This window comes from Equus caballus, chromosome 1 (genome assembly GCF_041296265.1).
Source record: "Equus caballus isolate H_3958 breed thoroughbred chromosome 1, TB-T2T, whole genome shotgun sequence".
In the NCBI taxonomy this organism is placed as follows: Eukaryota; Metazoa; Chordata; class Mammalia; order Perissodactyla; family Equidae; genus Equus; species Equus caballus.
This window is the reverse complement of record NC_091684.1, coordinates 152,599,456-152,608,905: the sequence shown is the minus strand read 5'-3', so window position 1 is coordinate 152,608,905 and position 9,450 is coordinate 152,599,456. Positions and strand designations below refer to the sequence as shown.

The 9,450-nt window shown below is 42.1% G+C and overlaps 1 pseudogene; it reads left to right on the top strand.

Moving 5' to 3' along the window:
* Positions 1–6,500: 6,500 nt before the first annotated feature.
* On the top strand, positions 6,501–7,102 carry LOC138917902 (large ribosomal subunit protein eL32-like; annotated as a pseudogene).
* The last annotated feature ends 2,348 nt before the right edge of the window (positions 7,103–9,450 follow it).

Sequence of the window (9,450 nt, the reverse complement as noted above, 5' to 3'; positions counted from 1 at the left end):
GCTTACCATGCTTACCATGGTGAATTAATGTGGAATGGCTTCTGGAGCAGGGGGTATAGATCTGGTGCAGGACCCAGCAAGAGCAAAGCAAGCTCTTGTTCCTGGGAGCTCCTGGGATATTAAGCTAAAACTCCAAAAGCAAGACTAAGCTTTATAAACAGTTCTGGACTTCAGGCTCAGGGAGCAGTGCTTGTTACAGCACGGGCACCTCATAGGCACAAGGAATGCATCTCCTTAGTTCTTTTGTGGGCAGCACAAGCTAAGTCCCAGGTCAGATCTGTGTCAGGGAGGAAGCGGTGGAAGACACAGGAGCCAGTGGTGGGCACTAAGGCGAGAAGCTCCTTCTAAGCCCTTATAGATTAGGGTGATGACTGGGGTGTACCAAGCTGCCTAAGGCCTTTTTATCCCAGGCCTGGATGGGCGAATATAAGGCTTTGCAGGTAACTAACAATCCAAAGTCCCAATGGCCAAACACACTAATTATTTCTTATTAATATCATAGTCCAATCTGATTGGTTGGGGTGAGGTGAGTGGAAGTTTACTCCACGAAGTCATTCCAGGACTCAAGCACCAACCAGTTTCCACCTGGTGGCTCCGGCATCTTCTCAGGTCTTGGAATCTTCCACTGGTTCCTCTGCATCCAATCAAAGGGATAAAGGGTGAGGGAGGACCTCAAGGCAGGTATTTTACAGGTCATTTTAAGTCATTTCTACTTACTTTCCATTGGTGAGTAGTTGCAAGGGGGCTGATAATGTTTTCGAGAAACATGTTAAGGAAGAGAATACAACTATTGATGAATAGGTAGCCAGTCTGCCATGAGAGAAGAAAGCAGAGGCAGCAGCAGGAATGAGATGGGGTTTATTGGAAACAGGTTAAAATGATTTCCATTTAAAAAAGTTAATTTACTTATGAGGAAGACAAGAGATAATTATTGTTCATTAATTGATTTGTTCATTGCTTTTTTCATCCAATCAATAAAAAGTTTATTGAGGATTGACTGTGCTGAGCACATCAGGATGAATTTATTTAACAACTATTAGTGGAGCACTTGCTATTGCCAAACAGTATTCTAGGTGCTGGGATGAGCACTGTGAACAGAATCAGACAATGCCCCTGACTGCCACTTATTCATAGGTTAATGGGGGACATAGACGTGGATGCAAAAAAATATAGTGGCAGACAGTTAAGTGTTGTAGCAGAGTGTCATGTGTTATAACAGTGCTATGGGAACCCAGAGGAAAGCGCATCCGAATTTAGCTGGGGTGGTGCAGGCCTGGGAATAATACAGCTAGTATTTTTTTATGTGCCAAACACTGTGATGAGAAATTTGCATACCTTATGTTATTAAATCTCACAACCACTCCACGGAGTTATTTCTCTCACTTTATGGATGAGGAAACTAGAGCAGAGAAAGGTTAAATAATTTGCCCAAAGTTGCTTAGCTTGTAAGAAATGGAACTCATGTTGGAACCTGAGCCTAGCAAATTCTGAAACCTGTGCTCTTTCCTCTATATGCCATGCTGCCTTTCATGGGGCAAAAGATATTGGGGTTGGACCTTGAAATATAAATAGGAGTTGGGTTGATGGATACTGTCTCAGGACCTTTTAGGTATTGTGGATAGTGTGTGCAAAAGCACGGGGAGTGAAAGAACAGGTTGCATTTAGGGAACTGTTGAGATTAGGAGAGACTAAATTAAGTTGTTGTAACAAACAACCCCCAAATCTCCATGGTTTAACACAGCAACATTTAATTTCTCACTTACACACTGTTTCAGGCAGGTAGGCAGTGGGTTTTGCTCCATATTGTCATTCAGGGACCCACGAGGCCACTTGGGTCAGAGTGAAAAAAGAAGAAAATCTAGAGACTCATGCACTGGCTTTTTTCTGCCTCAGGCTGGAAGTGATATACATCAGTTCCCCTCACAGCCCATTGGCCAGAACCGGTCACATGGCTCCAATGCCCGGCTACAAGCCTGGCAGGGTATGGGCAAAAACGCAGTATTGTGCAAACATTACTGTCTGCTGCATCTTGCATTGACTTAAAAAAGTTTTTTTAGTTTATTATTTTTTTCAAAAATGAAGGTGGACTGTTGCAGGAGAGCATAGCAACATTATTGCAAGGACTTAAGCTTAGCAAGAACAAATTACAAAATGGGTGACTGAGAAATAGGCAATTTGCTAATTCTCATAAATTACTATGCTAGATTGTTTGTGCTTTGGAATCAAAGGCCTGAAGGTAGTATCTTATCCAACATGAAGGCAAGGGGCTTAGGAACGCCGGACCCTTGCAGGAACGGAACACGGTCTACATAACTTGCCAGATTGTTTGTTCCCAGGATATTCCCTAAGAGAATGGCCTTGTGTAGGGCCGGGGTACACTGAAGGGGGGAAGATTAGAACTGCTGAGCTTTGACTTGCATATTCCCGCTGGCATGAGTTCCTGCTATGCTTGTACTTCTTGGCCTGCAAATAAATACGTGGTGATCAGAGAGACCTCACCTCAGTCCTTGAGGCTGATGGTCCCCTGTCCCATTAAATAATATAGAGTGTGTTGTGTCTATTATATAGGCTGTGTTCTGTCTATTAAGTCCGTCCGCCCCTTCAGCGCGCTGCCTAGCTGGTCTCTGCAGCAGTGAACCACATCAATGTGAAAAATTCTGATTCCTGACCTAGACCTTGGTGACTAGTCTGATTTTAACACATCTCAGGTAAATGCTCATTGGAGGATTTCTGGAGGCACTAGGTCAGTTTTAGGCCAAACCAAGGTTTTAAATCTCTCTGAGCTGACAGAGAGGACCAGACTTTCAGATCAAAACTTCCTTAGGCTCACAACTGAGCCACTGTGCTCTGTGGAGTACAGAATGACCTGGACGAGGTCAAACCTCTTGGAACTTGGACCAGATAAAAGTATATTAAATTACTACTGCAGAGTATTTTATATAATTTCATGGAAAGTTTTTCTCATAATATGACTGTGTGATAAATCAGTTTTAAAATGAAAATAGAAATGATTTTTGATTTTCATGTGTTTCTAAATCTCTCAATAGTCTATCCTCTTTCATGGTAAACAACTGGAAAAAATGCAAGCAATTATAAGATACAATAATATGATACATTATTCATCAATAATATGGTACATTAGTATATTTTGATGAAATATTCCATATTCCAAAACTGTGTGTATAACTTTTAGTGTTAGGAAGGTGAAAGAGTTAGCAAGAGGTTGAGGAGATTAATAAGTGGATTATTAGTGTGTGCTTTCTTTATTCCAAATTTGTATAAAACTTGGTTCTTAATCTTATTTTAACAAAAAGAAAGCAAGAAAACAATTCCTAGGTACTCACCATTGGTCAGTGCTATTATATTCCTGTTTTACAGATAAGGAAAGTAAATATCTTAAAAGTTAAATAACGTGGCCAAGGCCTCAAGTTGGAATTTGAATCCAGGCTGACTGATTTAAGAGCCCATAGTTTCCAGATTTACTTGTTCAGTAGACAGGGTGAGAGCAAGCAGCAGGAATATTGACAAGAGGTTGGATGAAAAGTGTTCTTTATCTATGGCATATATTTAAATCTGGGCCACCAAGCAAAATTTTCAAAGAAATGCTCTTTAACTTCAATCTGCTCATGCAAGAAATGTTCTTGCTGCATACCCTTGGGATTCCTTTTTAATTCCCTGAAACACTGCAAGGGTGGGTGGACTGGACACATTAACAGATCATAACATGAAATCAGCCGTGACAGGCCTTTCTGTGTCCTGTCATCAGCTTCCTAAGTGCCAAGAGAGGTGGCTCAATCTGTACTTCCGGTTTATGTTGCTACCAACTAGGGGAAAAAAACGTATTGGGAATACACTGTGCCCATCATTTAAAGACAAAACTATCTTAATTTCTTTTTAATAACATTATTATCCCCTTAGACCAAGGGTTTACAATGCGAAGTTCATTCAGTAGTGGTGAATAGACTTTTTAATAGACTTTATTTTTTTTATTTTTATTTTTTCATGGTAGTATCTACTTACAATGCAATTTTTTTTTAATTAATGTTATGATAGATTACAACCTTGTGAGATTTCAATTGTACGTTATTGTTCGTCATGTTGTGGGTACACCTCTTCCCCCCTTGTGCCCTCCCCCCACCCCCCCTTTTCCCTGGTAACCACCGATCAGATCTCCTTGTAATAGACTTTATTTTTTAGAGCAGTTTTAGGTTCATAACAAAATTGAGTGGACAGTACAGAAAATCCCCGTATACCCTTGTGCCTCCACACGTGTATAGCCTCCCCTATTATCAATATCCCCTCTAGAGTGGTATATTTGTTACAATTGATGATACTGCATTGACACGTCATTATCACCCAAAGAATAGAATTTTTTTTTAAGATTTTATTTTTTCCTTTTTCTTCCCAAAGCCCCCTGGTACATAGTTGTATATTTTTAGTTGTGGGTCCTTCTAGTTGTGGCATGTGGGATGCCGCCTCAGCATGGCCTGATGAGTGGATCCGAACCAGTGAAACCCTGAGCCGCAGAAGCAGAGCGTGCAAACCCAACCACTCGGCCACGGGGCCAGCCCCAAATAGAATTTTTTTTACTTGAAAGATCTAGTTGTTTGATTCTAAACGACCCAACCCCACAACTGATGAATTCTTTGTGAATATTCAGATGAAGCAATCTCAAATGTAACCTTTAGTTAGAAATATATATTTCCAGTATGATATTTAGAGAATTTTGGAAGATTTTGATAGTGGTTTTTTCAATGGAAACAGCTTTATCATTTTTGTGGTTTTTGCCCCCTGGGTATTTCTCATTGAAAATTAAAAATCCATAGGGGCAGGAAAGGATGATTGGCAAGGCACCCGAAAACAAGGTCTGTCTGCAGACTGACTCTAGGCTGGGCTAACCCTGAGCCATTCTCATTCTCATGGTCATAAGGTAATCAAAATGAGGGGAAGAGCTCTCTTTTCTCCTCCAACACAAGTTGAAAAAAACAGAAATTTGAAATTCTGTTTGGAACCAGCAGAAAATGTATTAGAAATCATAACACGAATAATTCATATTTATTGATTAAATAGCATTTACACTATGTACCAGACACTGTGCTAGGTCTTTTGTATACGTTGTCTCATTTAATCCTCATAAGCATCCTATGAGATAGGTACTATTATTTCCATTGTAAAAATGGGTAAAGAGAGGTTAAGCACTGGGCAGAAGGTCACACCAGACTGGTAAATTGCAGTGCTGGGATTTAAGTGTATTTCAAGTGTATTAGAGTAGAGTAACTACTTTCACAATCTCAAAACCTTAGTGATGTAACACAATAAAATTTGTTTCTTGCTGGGGCAAAATTTAGTGTGGATGGTCCTCATCAGGTGGCTCTCTTGGGCAGCTCACCTCTGAGTAGTGACTCAGTCCACAGGCCCCCTCCACCTTGTGGCTTGGGCATGTTGTAGCTTCAAGATCTCCCCATCACCAACCAGCCTGGAGAGATGGAAAGAGCATGGAAGACTGAATAGGATGTTTCATGGCCAGAGCTGGAAGTAGTGACATCACTTCTGCCCACATTCCATTGGCTAGAACTCAGTCACAGGGTTCCACCTAGATGCAAGTGAACCTGGGAAATGTAGTTTGATCTATGTTCTGGAAGGAGAGGCAATCTACATATTGGTGAACCCAAGAAATCACTCCACAGCAGGTTTGTCTGACTCAGGACTCTTAACCACTCGACTCTACTCGAACTCTGCTCTGGTTACCTAATCTTTGACCAGAGGGGAACTATCAAGTCTCTCTGAGATTTAACAACATGTGACATAAACCCATTTGGGAGTTTAAACAGCCACAAAAAATAGCATAGTGCAGCCATTGTGAGACTGGGAACTAACTCTAAACCTGATAGCCTAGTTATTAACTAGGTGACCTTGGATAAGTTTCCAAATTTCTGTTTTTCCTCATCTATAAATTGAAAATAATATTTTCCTTTGTATGTCTCTCAGATTGCTATGAGGGTTAAAGGAAACAGTTTATGTAAAAACACAAAATGTAAAGTGATACACAAATGCCAGAGGTTGCTGATATTATTATTGCTACTTCTTAAGTGCCAGTATGATTGATAAAGACAATGATTGCTCTATAATATTGGAGAAGAAGAAATCACTTTGAGTTGGGCTGGTCAGGGAATGCTTTGTGGGAGAATTGGAATTTGAATCTGACCTGGAAGGATGAATAATATTTACATAGTAGAAGAAGTAGGGAGAGAGTGTTCTGGGCAGGGAGCATTGGACCATCAAACAAGTAGCAGGTGGAAGGAGCAGTGCGCTTGTGAAGCACTGAAAACACTGCTTGTTTTGGAGGCTTCTGAGGTTGGGGTAGGAAGGGGCAAGTGAACTTCAGGCTATTGCCATCTCTGCCTCGCTTCAGCCACCTGTTGAGACACATTCTGTGGGACACACATTTCTGCATATCTTGCAAGCAAGAAACTGATTGTATTCTCTTCCAGACTACCTTTTCAGGGATGTTTGATAGTGATAGTGTGTCCTTCTAGGGTAAAGGGCGGGCAGGCTGATGGCCCATTATAAAAGATTCAGGGAAGGTGGCTGCCATCTCCAACCTGGCATCATGACTGTTCTCAGGCTCCTTATGAAGCCCAAGATTGTCCAGAAAAAGACCACAAAGTTCATCCAGGACCAGTCAGGCTGATATGTCAAAATTAAGGATAACTGGCAGAAACGACACATCAACAGCAGGATACAGAAAAGATAAGTGCCAGCATTGGTTATGGCAGCAACAAGAAAATGAAGCACATGTTGCCCAGTGGCTTCTAGAAGTTCCTGGTCTACAATATCAAAAAGCTGGAAGTGCTGGTGATGTGCAACAAATCTTACTGTGCTGAGATTGCTGACAACGTTTCCTCCAAAAACTGCAAAGCCATCGTGGAGAGAGCAGCCCAGCTGGCCATGAGTCACCAATCCCAATGCCAGGCTACACAGTGAAGAAAATGAATAGACAGCTCATGTGCAAGTTTTATTTGTGTTAAATAAAACCCTGCAAAGAAAAACAAAGATTCAGGTTCCCTAAGCTCAGAGTTATTCATGTACTGATGTTAGCTGATCCTATTTACATTGACCTGTGGAAACTAGGTCTTGGGGAACAGGCTTCAAAAATGCAGATACTAAAAAAAAAGTTCAGATACTCCAGCTACTACTATTGCTGTGAGTAATAAACTGTTTTTGTCTCTGACCCAGGAGTCTCATGTCTTCTACCAGCATCCGTGAAATTGTGATAGGCTAACTTGTAACTTGCAAGCAGAGTAAAACTCAGACATTTTATAGTTCACCGTAGAACCTATCTCTAGGAGGAATTTCACTGAACAGTACTACATACCTGCCAGGGTACTACATGCTGGGGATACAGCACCAAACGGCACAGTTCTTACCTGCAGGGAGCCTCCACTGTACAGATTACAAGCTTAACGAGCTTGGTACTAGTAGAGTTTCAGTGTAGATAAGTCATTAAACTGGAGAACACACACAGAAGAAGCTCAAATTCAGACTAATAAAATTCTAGCCACAATTGTGATTGTGGCTCAACAACAGGGTGGAGACCACATGGTTTTTAGTCTTCTGAGAATAGGTGTATGCTTCACAGATGGCAGGAGCTGAGAAGCACAGAGGTGCATGGAGAATTAAAGAGGGATTTAAAACCACACCCTTCAGTCCTCAGCTGCTGAGAAAGGAGGTTGCTTTTAGATGGACTCCCTCTTTCTATAACCCTTCCCTGAATAAAGTATCCTGAAGGGGAACGAGAGGAGTGTCACTTTCTGGTCCAGAGATCAAAGGGTGTTCCTGCTGTGCAGACAACCGGCAATGTTGGTAAATGGAATTTCTAACTCTGGGATTGCATCTAGGATGGGAGAGAAAGCAGGTACTATGTTGAATGTGGGGATGACCAATGAACAGAACTGTACTATGAAGGGCAGGAAAGTCATGTATGATGGAGAAGGATCTAGAGGCCTAAGGCTGTGGTCTTTGAAACAGAATTGGTTTCATGTACGGGGCCCAAGAAATTCTGGATTTTTAATAGATAGGGACTCCATTAGAAAATGACATGAGGACTTAGGACCGTAAGGAAGTGAGAAAACCTGGCAGGCAAGGTACTTGGTAGTCTGGGCATAGCAGACAGTACAAAAGGCACTAAAACAATCTAGTAAATCAACAGAGTATTCTAGGCTCATCTGATGAATTAGATACAAATAGGTATTAAATGGTGTTTGGCAAAAATGAGTACCTGACACTGACACCTAATATGTGACAGCACAAAACCAGGGCCTTTACACACGTGGCTGGTGTGAGTTTGGTGCTTAGCACCGGGAGCAAGAATCCATTCGTTCAACAAAAGTGGATTGGCACCTCTTCTAGGCGATAGGGATAAAGCAGTGAACAAGACAGACAAAAGTCCCTGCCCTATTTTGTTCTGAATGAAATTAAATCTGGCTCTAAAGTATGCAGGTCAAGGGAAATGAGAAATCCAGGATTCGTCATGTTTACTTTTGGGGGAGAAGGGTTTATTATGAGTGTCTGTCATTTGCCAGGGTCCTAAACACTCCAGAATATTCTGAGATGGGCCCTCTAGTCTTCAGACTTCATTAGCTACCACTGCTGGGTGTTCCTGATCCCAGTCCTTATGGTCCCTTGTCCAGGTCACCCCTAATATTTAAAGGGCCTAGGACAAGAGTACAAATGGAGGTTCGTATACATTAAATATCTTAAAATTATGAATCAAGCTGAAAAACCATTAAATAAAATAGGTTCTGTCATTCTATCTTGACAAATATAACTTCACAACAAGCTGGAAAGGCTGGTTCAAATTTAGAGTTTGGGGACTTCTTGGAGTTCTGAATGTGGCAGTGTAAGGAGATATGGCCCCCGGGTCTAGCTGTGGCCTGCCCTCTTTCTTCTCCCACCCCAGCTCTGTCCTGCACAATAAGGGAACTTGCATGCATGTGCGTGTATAGTCCAGACTTCGCATCCAAGCTCTGTTCACCAATTCCCACCGTTTGCCAAAAGGTCGTATTTTAAATGTCTCAAGTGAGGGTGTGCCAATATGGGCATGGCTGCCTTCAGAAAGATGGACCCTGGAAAGAGTCAGGCACAGGGCCTAGAAGAAGTTCAGGGTCCCGTGGGCTGGGAATTTTGAGGTCTGGGGTATGTGGAGCATGGTCTAAAAGGCTGAGGTGTGGGTGTACATGTCCCTTGCAGACCTCTTGCCCCATAAGGAGGGATGTAGCCCATGGAGGGCCAGAGCAGGGCCTTCTAAAGTGTGGGACCCAGGGCAGGAGCTCCTCTCACCCAGGTCTACAGGTGGTACTGTCCTTGAGGGTGGGGATTCCACCACTTTTGAGCCAAGCTTGGGCCAGGGATCTCAAATTGGGAGCCTCTAAGTCTAGTGGCCACCCATCT